This window comes from Petromyzon marinus, unplaced genomic scaffold (assembly GCF_048934315.1).
Source record: "Petromyzon marinus isolate PM22_M1 ecotype Great Lakes invasive population unplaced genomic scaffold, UKy_Petmar_22M1.pri1.0 PM_G_Scaffold_4, whole genome shotgun sequence".
Classification (NCBI taxonomy): domain Eukaryota; kingdom Metazoa; phylum Chordata; class Hyperoartia; order Petromyzontiformes; family Petromyzontidae; genus Petromyzon; species Petromyzon marinus.
The window spans coordinates 1,099,761-1,112,017 of record NW_027422983.1 but is presented as its reverse complement, the minus strand read 5'-3'; the positions used below and the strand labels follow the sequence as shown (position 1 = coordinate 1,112,017).

The following is a 12,257-nucleotide window of genomic DNA, read 5'->3' as shown; positions in this document are numbered from 1 at the left end:
GGCGCGGAACGAAACCACTTCTGGCACCAGTTGTTGAGGTGCAACTGACGACACGGACACGGTTCTTTAGTAGTGGCTGATACCAAGGTTTATTAAGGGCTACTGCCGGTAACTTATTAAAGGCTTACGCCCAACAGGTGACAACCCTAATATCTCCCCAGGGGAAAGGGTACTGGGAGGCCCCTAGCTCCATCCAGGCTATACGTGATCTCCCCCCCGCAGCACCAACCGAGGGATCACCCAACTCGGTCGGCCGGGTGAAGTATCACACTCGCCTGGCGCTGATTCCCCCTAACCTGGATCCCGACTCCCCAACTCTCTCCGTTCCTGGCCCTTCGCGACAACCCCCTCTACGTCACGGGTTCCCCCTTATATATCCCCCGTAACTTCTGGCATCATCCCTTTTCACCCCCCTGAGTGACATGACGTCCTCCACTACTCCTCTACACTAGGAAAGAATTGGCCACGTCTATTTACCCTCAAACAAATCGGTGTGCTGTACTAGTAAAGAATTGGCCACGTCTATTTACTCTCAAACACATTGGTGTGCTGTACTAATAAAGAATTGGCCACGTTCTATTTACCCTCAAACGCACCGGTGTGCTGTACTAGTAAGGAATTGGCCACGTTCTATTTACCCTCAAACATACCGGTGTGCTGTACTAGTAAGGAATTGGCCACGTTCTATTTACATGACACCATACCAATTGGTTGGCGGGTTTAACGACACTTATATTGAAGTGATCTCACCCAGAAAATAAAACCGTATGGATATATAACTGTCTTGGCACGAAGCGTACCAAATGCCACTAGGTTTGTATTTAAATTCTAGTATGCATTATCTCCACAAGGGTGCACACACACACATACATTGTACCCAGGTTCAATGAAATCTTATCGCAAAGAGAAACATACTCTTTGGTTCTTTTTGTAAAGTCACGTAGGTAATAAAATAAAATAAATCACGACGTTTCGATTGCAACACAAGCAATCATCATCATCAGGTTGGAAAACCATGCATCGTTAGCCCAATTAGATATTAGACGACAAACTGATTCATCTTCATCGCACTTGTGGTGGTCAAGTGACTGATAGGCGTGACCAGGTTGTGATTCGCCGTGGACGTTGATTTATTGGAGACGTTATCGGAGCCATTGGTGATGATGGCTTCTGCCTTTTGGCAGTACAGGATTCGCTGCAAAGTGGCGACCATCTCTTTGTCCCGAATCGAGTAGATGATGGGGTTCATGGCGGAGTTGAGCTCCGCTATGAGCAAGAAGTACTTATCAAAGGCCAGGACATTGCAGTCCGAGCAGAACGAATCCAGCAGCAGAATCACCAGGCCTGGCGTCCAGCACACGATGAAGGCTCCTGAGAGGCGACGGCACGAGACACACGAGTCAGGCATTTTGATAGCAACGTGTGGAACAAGATCAGCGTTGTTCCCTGAAACCCGTGGAAGGTCAAGGCACAACCCTGCAATGGCTTGCTCCACGACTGCTGCAAGGAGGGCCCCTCCACTAGAGGAGAACTGTGGAGAGGCCCTTTAGAGGGTTCTTTTCCCACCTGCTTTTCCACCGTTGGCCAGACGAGGAACCACACTTTACCTCGCTACACCCAGACCTGCCGATCGACAAACTGTGGCTAGACCCCTACGTACTGCCGGGTGGACAGAGGCGGTGGGGGGGGGAGATAAAAAAAAACTTTGCCCCGTTGTTTCAACCGCTGTGCTAGAATAGTCGTCGTACGAATGATAATTCGCAGGCCTTCGTCAATCCTCTGCGTACTTCAACCTAGCCGGTGCAGTTTGGTGAAACGACTGGGGAGGTGCCGCACCTGGTGCCGATAACGACTCGCCACCGTTAGCCGTGGTTCGAAATCGAACAGCAGTCGCTGGGTTCATAGCGCCAGTACGCTAACCACTGGGCCACTGTTTCCCCTGAAGCTGTTCGGCATGCGATATGAGCCATGAATGTTGCCCACAACCAAAATCACCCAGAGAACATTCACCAAATCCGATCAGAAGCTGAGCAGAGTGTTGAGCCAAGACGGTGCTTGGTTAGGCGACTGTCACGCACGTCAGATTGATGTAGCCTGCCCCAGAGGCTACATGGTGGCCAGTGCAACAATCTCCATTGTTGTACTACACTTTCTATGCTCCCACGTCTATTTACCCCACCTTTACACAACCCACACTACAAAATGACTCCCTACACATGCACCGGATCGACACAAGGGGCTGTACACACACACACACGCTCGAAGACGAATGTGAATCGTGTTGTCGAATATGAGCACCTGCTGCCCAGACCTACAACACTTACCCAACATGATGGTGACCGTTATGAGCAAGCTCATGGTGGCCTTTTTCCTCTGGGTGGACCTGGAGGTATTCTGCGGCACGGGTATCGTGTTTCTCCACACGTGCACGAAGATGTGACTGTAGAGTCCCACCATGATCAGGAATGTGGAGAGATTGGAGCCGGCCCAGAAGATGACGTAGCTGGTGCTGTACAGGGGCGCCATGGTGGAGCACGTGCTGATGTTGCAGATGCAGTTCCAGCCCATGCTGGGAATGGCACCGGTGATGATGGACATGAGCCAGATGATCGCAATGACGACCGCGACGCGCCGCTCGCTCATCCGCGAATGCATCTGCATCCGGAACACCGTGATGTGCCGCTCTATGGCTATGGCCAGAAGGCTGGCAACGGAGGCCGTGAGGCTCGTGTTGATCAGCCCCTGGCGTAGCATCCAGGTCGGCAGCGACAGCTTGTGAGTGTTGGGTCCCGTGTTGAACATCAGGTAGACGTACGCCGCTCCCGCAAAGAAATCCGCCACGGCCAGTTGGCCATGAGGAAGTAGATGGGGTGGTGGCGTTTCTTGTTGATGTATACGGCGAGCATGACGAGGACGTTGGCCAGCATGATGAAGAGGCACATGGTGATGCCGAGCACCATGACCAGCACGCTGGTGACAGACCACTCGTCGTACAGTGGCCTTTTGATGTTGTTGTAGAAGAAGGTGATCGTCTCATTGTGGTGGCAGCTGCCGTCCATCTCGTTCTCGCGTTTTGTTTCCCACGCCGACACCCACCTGCAAAGCGAAGATTCATTAAAGTTAAGAGAAACGTTACACTCTTGTCCCGAACCAAATGTTTTTAAATGGACCGATTTATATTAAAAAAAGGCGAATTGAGTATTGTTTTTTGCCGTGTAGTCAAGTTACAAGGTAATTTATGAGGCGGCTATATTGTGCTATGATAGACGACTGTTGCCTGAAACATCGCCTGTTAGATGTTTTTTCCGTTTTTAAGGTCCACGGTGTTATTGTGACCCACTACAGCCTATACAGTATACAGTGTTTACACACAGTATACACTACAGAATAATAGTATATATACATACTGTGTACACTACAGTATACACTACAGCCTATATATATACACGTGTACCAAGGCCGTGTGAGTCTGTGGGTCTCTGTGTGAGTGTGTGGGTCTATGTGTGAGTCTGTGGGGCTCTGTGAGTCTTTGTGTGAGCCTGTGGATCCTTGTATGAGTCGGTGGGTCTCTGTGTGAGTCTGTGGGTCTCTGTGTGAATGTGTGGGTCTCTTTGTGTGTGGGTCTCTGTACGAGTCTCTAGGTCTCTGTGTGAGTGTGTGATGTTTTTGTGTGAGTCTCCGGGTCTCTGTGTGAGTCTCTGTGTGAGTCTGTGGGTCTCTGTGTGAGTCTGTGGGTCTCTGTGTGAGTCTGTGGGTTCGTGTAAGTCTCTGTGTGAGTGTGCGGGTCTCTGTGTGAGTCTTTGTGTGAGTCTGTGGATCCATGTGTGCGTCTGTGGGTCTCTGTGTGAGTCTGTGGGTCTCTGTGTCAATGTGTGGGACTCTGTGTGTGTGGGTCTCTGTACGAGTGTGTTGGTCTCTGTGTGAGTGTGTGGTGTTTTTGTGTGAGTCTCCGGGTCTCTGTGTGAGTCTCTGTGTGAGTCTGTGGGTCTCTGTGTGAGTCTGTAGGTACTCTGTGTGAGTCTGTGGATCTCTATGTGAGTCTGTGGGTCTCTGTGTGAGTTTGTGGGTTCGTGTGAGTCTCTGTGTGAGTGTGCAAGTCTCTGTGTGAGTCTGTGGGTCTCTGTGTGAGCCTGTGGGTCTCTGTGTGAGTCTTTGGGTCTCTGTGTGAGTCTGTGGGTTCGTGTAAGTCTCTATGTGAGTGTGCGGGTCTCTGTTTGAGTCTGTGGATCCATGTGTGAGTCTGTGGGTATCTGTGTGAGTCTGTGGGTATCTGTGTGAATGTGTGGGTCTCTCTGTGTGTGGGTCTCTGTACGAGTCTGTAGGTCTCTGTGTGAGTGCGTGGTGTTTTTGTGTGAGTCTCCGGGTCTCTGTGTGAGTCTTTGGGTGTCTGTGTGAGTCTGTGGGTCTCTGTGTGAGTCTGTGGGTTTCTGTGTGAGTCTGTGGGTCTCTGTGTGAGGCTGTGGATCTCTGTGTGAGTCTGTGGGTCTCTGTGTGAGTCTTTGGGTTATTGTGAGTCTGTGGGTCTCTGTGTGAGTCTGCGGGTCTCTGTGAGTCTGTGGGTCTCTGTGTGAGTCTGTAGATCCATGTATGAGTCTGTGGGTGTCTGTGTGAGTATGTGGGTCTATGTGTGAGTCTGTGGGTCTCTGTGTGAGTATCTGTGTGAGTCTGTGAATCCATGTTTGAGTCTTACATCGACATGCTAATCTCTCACGATACAATGGCCACCCTCACTGCTTCGTCTATCAAGATTTCTCCGAGCTTACATTTACATGCAAATTTCATCTCTAGCCCCGCCCACTGACCCTTAGGCCACACCCATCTCAAACCGTCATAACTCCCTGCCTTAGCAGGTGAGAGCTGCTGATGACGATTGCTTGTGTTGCGATCGAAACGTCGTGATATTGTGATTTTTTAAAATTATTTTTTCTATCTACGTGGCTTTACCGAGAGACCCAAAGAATATTAATTCCTGCAGTCACGAAAGCTTTAAGTCAAGATCTGTTCTATACATGATATGTATAAGTTATTTACTTTAAAACAAGTGTTGTGGGGGTTACATGGCTTCTTTTTATGAATGTTGTCTTGAAAACAGATTCCACTGAGGAATTCCGGAATGTCATGGAGATCACGTGTCCCAGATGTAGTGGGAATTGAAGCATTCGGAGAGCACAGAAATGTAATCAAGTGTTATTTGCGGGGATTTATGGAGTGTGTTGATGGCTGCCTTAAACATCTAACGGGCTTAATATGAGTGCTAAAGCCTATTTTATATATGTAGTTATGTACTCTAGTTTTGGTCATCAGTGAGCATGCTACAACCAAGAAATCACTTGCGAGTGTTGTTTAAAAAGAGCCACAGATTACTTGAGAATTTGGTTCAATCATAAAAGGCTTCAATCTGGATTGTAATTTCCGAATCTCAGTGCTCTGGCGGCTCGGGCCATTATTATTATGAGAACCTTGACCACCTCAAGGATGAAGAGAGCTTTTGCGTTATGGCAGAATCAACAAACGTTCTCCCACACAGAGATGCACAGCGATGCAAAGGCCATTAGCTGAGACACCTTGAGATACCCAGTAAAAAAAAACCCAGCACATAAGACCTCTCGCGGCTGTAGCAGGCGATCGTTTGCTATTAATGCTCGTATCCCCACAGCACGGTTAAGGATCTGCATTATGCTCGCTAATTTAACGTGGATAAACAGAACGTGTTCCTTTGCTGGAGTCGAAAGGAGCTGTAACCGAACAACATAATTCCCCATGTGCTCACCCATAACCTTTACGCTTGTTTTTTTTATTCTTTTGTTAAACTGCCGGCTACGCCAACATTATTTTTTGAAATTGCCAATTAAAATGAAATGTCGGGGTTTTTCATTTTTTTATGAAACGTTTCCCTAGCATTTAAAATAGCGAGAGCCCTGGTTATATATTTTTGGTTCTTTCGGTAAAGTCACGTAGAAGGGAAACAATAAAATAATACAAATATAAAACAATAAAATTCTCCCTTCTACGTGACTTTACCGAAAGAACCAAGAATATGAATCCCTGCAGTCACGAAAGCTTTAAATCAAAAGCCCTGGTTATATTAGTTATGTTCTTTTTATCATTTCCGCCAAGCTGTGAATTTGGTTGTACGTCTCACTACGGTGAGTTTCTCGAGTTGAATTTTCAATGTGGTTTAGAATCAGGGCGTTGCACGAGATGTGCGTTTTTAAAAAAATCATTTCATATTGGCTTGAACTGTGAATGTTTGTTGTTTGTGGGTAATGACAGAGGATGGGATACTGTAGCTGTGGTACAAGTAATTGCTCTGGAATTAGTTTGTGGTAATTGAAATTGCACTGTGCATATCTCTAATATAATTCACTAATGAGCCATAATAATAATAAAAAATGACTGATTCTATAAACCAATAGGTTTATTAACCAATAGGTTTATGGAATTGTAACGCACTAAGTTATAATTTCTATTTTGTTTGGACCATGGGAACACGTGAGAGATACGAAAGAGAGGGTGGATGTATATTTTAAATGCAGCTCTCACAGCTGAGCCAAATGGGTTCATGTGTGTACGTGTATGTGTGTACGTGTATGTTTGTGTACGTGTGTGTGTATGTGTGGAAGCACATTTGCGTGGGAGTGTATGTCAGTGTGTATGTATGCATGCAGGGAGCGGTAGTGTCGCAGTTAGTACGATGCACTACGAACCCGCCGATTCGGGTGGTAGCCCGATGGCTTGCAAAGAACCTCTGTCTTGGAGAAGTCAATGTCATGTGAGCCTACTGAATTATAACAGTGATCTGCCACGGCCGAGGTGTTGGTTCTACCGTGTTTAAGGTCTGCTTTGTGTTCACGAATGCGGTCTGAGACATGTCGATTGGTTTCTCCAATGTAACTACTACCACAGAGGCAACTTAGTTTGTAGACACCAGGGTACTGTATGTCCGGAATCACATCTTTTACAGACAGAACCAGATCATGGATTTTATGTTATGTGTTGAAACAGACCTGGATCTTGTGTTTATTCAAGATTTTGGAGATCTTTTTTTGTGATCCTCGCAATGTAGGGTAAAGTAATGGTTTTGAAAGGCTTCTCAAGAGGGTCCTTCTTCATGGTTTGAGTGATAGCTTTGCGGATCGCATAGTCGGAGTAACCATTAGCCTTAAGAGCTTGGTGTACGTGCTTGAGTTCACTGCCTATGTGTTCCTGATCGGATATGCATTGGGCTCTATGGTGCAGAGTCTTGATGAGAGAATTCTTCTGTGATGGATGGTGGTGGGAATCCGGTTTCAGATAAGCATCCGTATGGGTAGCTTTGTGTGAGTAGCTTTGTGTGAGTAGTCTATTGGTCTATTGGTCTCTGTGTGAGTAGTCTATGGGTCTCCGTGTGAGTACTCTGTGGGTCTCTCTGTGAGTAGTCTATGGGTCTGTGTGTGAGTAGTCTATGGGTCTTTGTGTGGGTAGTCTGTAGGTCTCTGTGTGAGTAGTCTGTGGGTATATGTCAGTAGTCTATGGGTCTCTGTGTGAGTAGTCTATGGGTCTCCGTGTGAGTAGTCTGTGGGTCTCTCTGTAAGTAGTCTATGGGTCTCTGTGTGAGTAGTCTATGGGTCTCTGTGTGAGTAGTCTATGGGTCTCTGTGTGAATAGTGTGTGGGTCTCTGTGTGAGTCGTGTGTGGTTCTCTGTGTGAGTAATCTGTGGGTCTCTATGAGTAGTCTATGGGTCTCTATGAGTGGTGTATGGGTTTCTGTGTGGTCTCCCCGCCCAGGCCCTCCCGTGGGTGTCATGACGGAGGGTCAGGCCTCGGCGGCTATCGGCCAGAACGTGGCGCTGCTGCACTGCCACCTGCGGGGTGCGGCCGCGGTGACGTTGACGCAGGTGAATTGGCTGAAGGTCGCCGGCGGTGATGACGACGGAAGAGGGCCAGCTTGGCGGTGCTCAATCCACGACACAGCATGGCGTAGCCAAACTCTCCCCTCATGGGCCGTGGCGACTTCTCGCTGGAGCTGCTGGACGTGCGGCACGGCGACGGGGGCCTCTTCCTCTGCCACGTGGCCACCTTCCCCGCCGGCAACTTCGAGGGAAGCGTCAACCTCTCCGTCGTCGGTGAGAATCGGCGCTCTCCATTGTCTCTCTTCGCCGGCACTGTGGCCACAACTTTGCCACAACTTTTTTCGTCGGACGAATAAAGTTGTGGCAAAATTGTTGTTGCGGTCGTTGTTGTTGTGGTCGTTGTGCCACACAGAGAAGCCGACGGTGGCATCGGCGTCAGCGGCGTTTACGGCCGGCCTGGTCTGCCGGGCCCCCCGGCCCGGTCAGGCCGGCAGGTCCTGCTGGGCCAGTCGTCACCGTGGGCCTCGCCCTCGCGGCAGCGCTGCTCTACCGCCGCCGGCTCCAAGTGGCCGCGTGAGTCGCCCACATCGTCACCTTCCCCGCCACCTCACCTCCTCGCTGAGCCTCTCACCTTTAACCACCGCGGCAAGTGCACCACCCCCTTCCGCTGCCCGCTTCCCCGCTCGTCCCGATGTCACTGGAATGTCGCTCGAACGTCAGCGGCGCCCCCCGCGGGCTTCCTCGTGCGACGAATCACTGCTGTGCATCCCGCCCACCCCCCCCCCCCCCCCCGGCGCGTGTGTAGGGAAGAGGCCCGTGCCTCCCGCAAGCCACCACCAAGTGGCAAGGAGGACGACCGTGGCCACGTGAGTGGGGGGAGGGGGGCGCGCGGGATCGGAGCACGCGAGATCGGAGCAAGCGGGATCGGAGCACGCGGGATCGGAGCACGCGGGATCGGAGCAAGCGGGATCGGAGCACGCGGGATCGGAGCACGTGGGATCGGAGTACGCGGGATCGGAGAAAGTGGGATTGGAGCACTCGCTGCTCGTGCGTGTTGTGATGATGCTCCGTAGGTTTGCGACAACGACCACGACGTTGACAACGTCGACGACAAGGAGGAGGGAGAAGAGGAGCGGCGGGGGATGCTGTCCCCCGAGGAGAGACAGTGCGCCAAGTTGCCGGGGAGCGGCGCCACGGGTGGCCTCACGAGCAGACGAGCCCCGTGTACGACGAGCTGGCCCCTAGCGGAGACATTTTCACACCTGATGATGATTGCTTGTGTTGCAGTCAAAACGTCGTGAGAATTTTATTGTTTTATATTTTTATTATTTTATTGTTTCCCTTCTACATGACTTTACCGAAAGAACCAAGAATATCATCAACATCATCAATATCATCATCGTCATCAACATCATGAACATCAATATCATCGTCATCAACATCATCATCGTCATCATCAACGTCATCAATGTCATCAACATCATCAACATCATCAACTTCACCAACATCATCAACACGACATCATAATCATTCTGCTGGTCTAGCCTAAGGGGGCACCCCCAGAGTAAGATGGCGTTTTTGTCAACCTGAGTAAGATGGCGTTTTTGTTAACCTGAGTAAGATGGCGTTTTTGTTAACCTGAGTAAGATGGCGTCTTTATTAACCTGAGTAAGATGACGTCACGGTGAATGTTGGCTCTCGGCTGAGGATAAATAGGCGGTACTTTAGGCCATGCCCTTCATTGGACGAGGAGAGTTTGCTTGAAAATTTTAGCTATAAAATATAATCTTTAGCCATCCTTGTTATTAAAATAATCATTGATGCGTTTATGTTTTATAAAATGTATTTGATGTTCGTGAACTTGTAACAGTAGTTAACTCTTGAATTTTTGTAAATATTTTAACATCAATTAAAACATGAATAGTGAGTCCAACTGAGTGGCAGATGTTGTCTTTAGGAGCAACACTTTCATTAAACTATTAACACAACATACCCTAGGGTGGTGACCACCCGACTAACAACGCTACGGCGAACCACCCATATAGGTTTGCGATCGCGTTCCGTACCACGAGCTGGGTCCCGTACCACTTGGCTGGAGGCTTCTTTAGCTTGACGTGGATCTCCTGCCTCTCCAACAGTAAGAACCCCGCGCTCCTCTCAGGGGAACCCCCTTATATTGGGCAGGGCTGGGGCTGCCTCCGCCTCTCTCTCGCCCTTACCCGAAGGCTCTCGAAAGCTCTTCCCGGACCATGTGACCACCTACTGGCCCCCTCCACTGGTGGCCCCCCTCCAGTATCATCCGGTCACGTGTCCCCAAGTCAGCCAGAGTATCACCACCGATCGTAACCTTGGCTGACTCTCGCTCCCTCAACGGGAGCCCGCACCGCACGCCGTGCGTGGTGTCCCCATGCTTAACCAGCGCTCGCCCAAGCCCCCACTAGGGCTGGTACTACACCCCGTATCTGTGGTGTCCACAACAACAATGTAACATCTGCCGTGGCCTCGCAGGCTCGGCACCACACAGCGATATTCTCAGTCACTACACAGGTAACATTCATGGTATGAGACGTATTCCCTAAGGATTTTTAAGACGGAGAGATATTTATATGGGGAGTTGGGGGGGGGGACAATCGTGACGCTAGCACGTTGATGTTAGAGGTTTGATATTTGTGTGTACACTTATTTGTTAATGGTTTAATAATAAATAGTTATTGGCAGTGTGCAGTGTTAATATTGTTAAACTCACCTTTTGCCCGTCCAAGGACAGGTGTATTGCAGTAAATCTGAAACATACAAGCGAAAGGCATATCGCGGCGTCTTATTAATTGCATCAATTCGTGTGCAATTTGTGAGGCCGCAGTGACACAGACCTGTTTCACGTCAAGGTTATAATCCCTTGTTTATCGTGACCACCTTTTTACTTTGATGTCTCAACAACAACGTTACGGAGATCGCGTGATGTGATGAGGGTTCTGCCTTTGTAGTGAGGGTTGTAAGTTGACGCTGAGGAGGGATGAGGCGTCTCCCCCCCCCCCCCCCCCCCCATGTGGAGTGACGTCAGCTGCTCGTGACTTTACCTATCCACGTGATTTTAACGAGAGACCCAACAATGTCGTTGATGCCGTCGTCACCAAAGTTTTAAGTCGACATTTATCGTCGGTATGTTTGGCTGCCACAATTGAGGCCTATATGCTTATTGGTTGCTTACAGTTCGGGATGAACTTTCATCTTAAGGCCTCGATCTGCTCGGCAATGTATCGTCACATTCCCGAACACAGCACGAGGTTGAGTTTCCTTACTGGGCCAACTAATCGCTCGGATGTGGACAAAGCAGTCGCAGGTGGTGACTATGACGAAGTCGCGTGATTTTCGAGAGCATTTCAATTGCAAGATTGATCTCCGTTATGTGTGTGTGTGTGGGACCCGGGTTTATGTTTGAGTCTCTAAGGCAGGGGTGGGGAACGTTCGGCCCGTGGGCCGCATGAGGCCCGCAAAATCATTTGGGTCTGGCCCTGCCAAGGCAACCGCAGGCTGGACTCAAAATTAAATACATCTAGGAGCAAACCTGGAAAAGCAGTTGCGAGTAGCAGCAACATCAATACCAGCTAACATCATCACACGCCTCACCAAAGAGAAGCAGTCCCAGCCATCGCATTATGGGCAAGTTAATAAAATGTATGACCAAATATGACGGGCAAATTTTTAAGTGGATGATTTTGTATGGCACGCGAAAAATGTTATATAAATATCCAAATGGCCCTTGGCAGAAAAAAGGTTCCTCACCCTTGCTCTAAGGCTTCCAGTGATTTCTTTTCAACCGACATTGCTTCAAGGAAGGCAAGAGGGCAGCTTTACAAGAGGCACTTAGCATAACAAGCTGCAACAATAACCTGCTATACCAGCTGGGTTGTGATGAGTGTTGTCATGGTGTCATTGTGCATGGTACGATACCAGTTCTCGCTTTTAGGTACGACGATTGTCGCGATATATGAACGTTCCGTCAAGGGAGACTATCAGAAACCACAGACTCGGTATTGATATCCGTTATTAACGTTTTAATGTTCGGTTTTGTACGACTGCAACAGACGTCAAAAAAACTTTACCATCAAAATATGCGAAATGTATAAACACTTGAACACGTGGTAGTAGTAGGAAGCTTTTGCGACCAATTTTATCCATGAGGGGGTTTTTTGGGGGGGGTTAGATCACTTAAATGTCGTGAAACCCGCCACTACCCGACAGCCAATGAGGAAGGTTTGTCACGTGAACAAGACGTGCCATTTCGTTACGAGTGCAGCATGACACCGGTTGTGTGTTGGGGAGCCAAATCTGGCTGTCGCCTGATGATGCCGGCTGTAATTACTGGTGAAACAGCGTCCTCAAATAGTAAATGTTGTGGATTTACCCTCAAACTCACCGGTGTGCT

The 12,257-nt window shown here is 49.1% G+C and overlaps 1 pseudogene; it reads right to left on the bottom strand.

Annotated features, from left to right (window-relative positions):
- Nucleotides 1–815: 815 nt before the first annotated feature.
- Nucleotides 816–3,089, bottom strand: LOC142916526 (lysophosphatidic acid receptor 1-A-like; annotated as a pseudogene).
- Between the last annotated feature and the right edge of the window lie 9,168 nt (nt 3,090–12,257).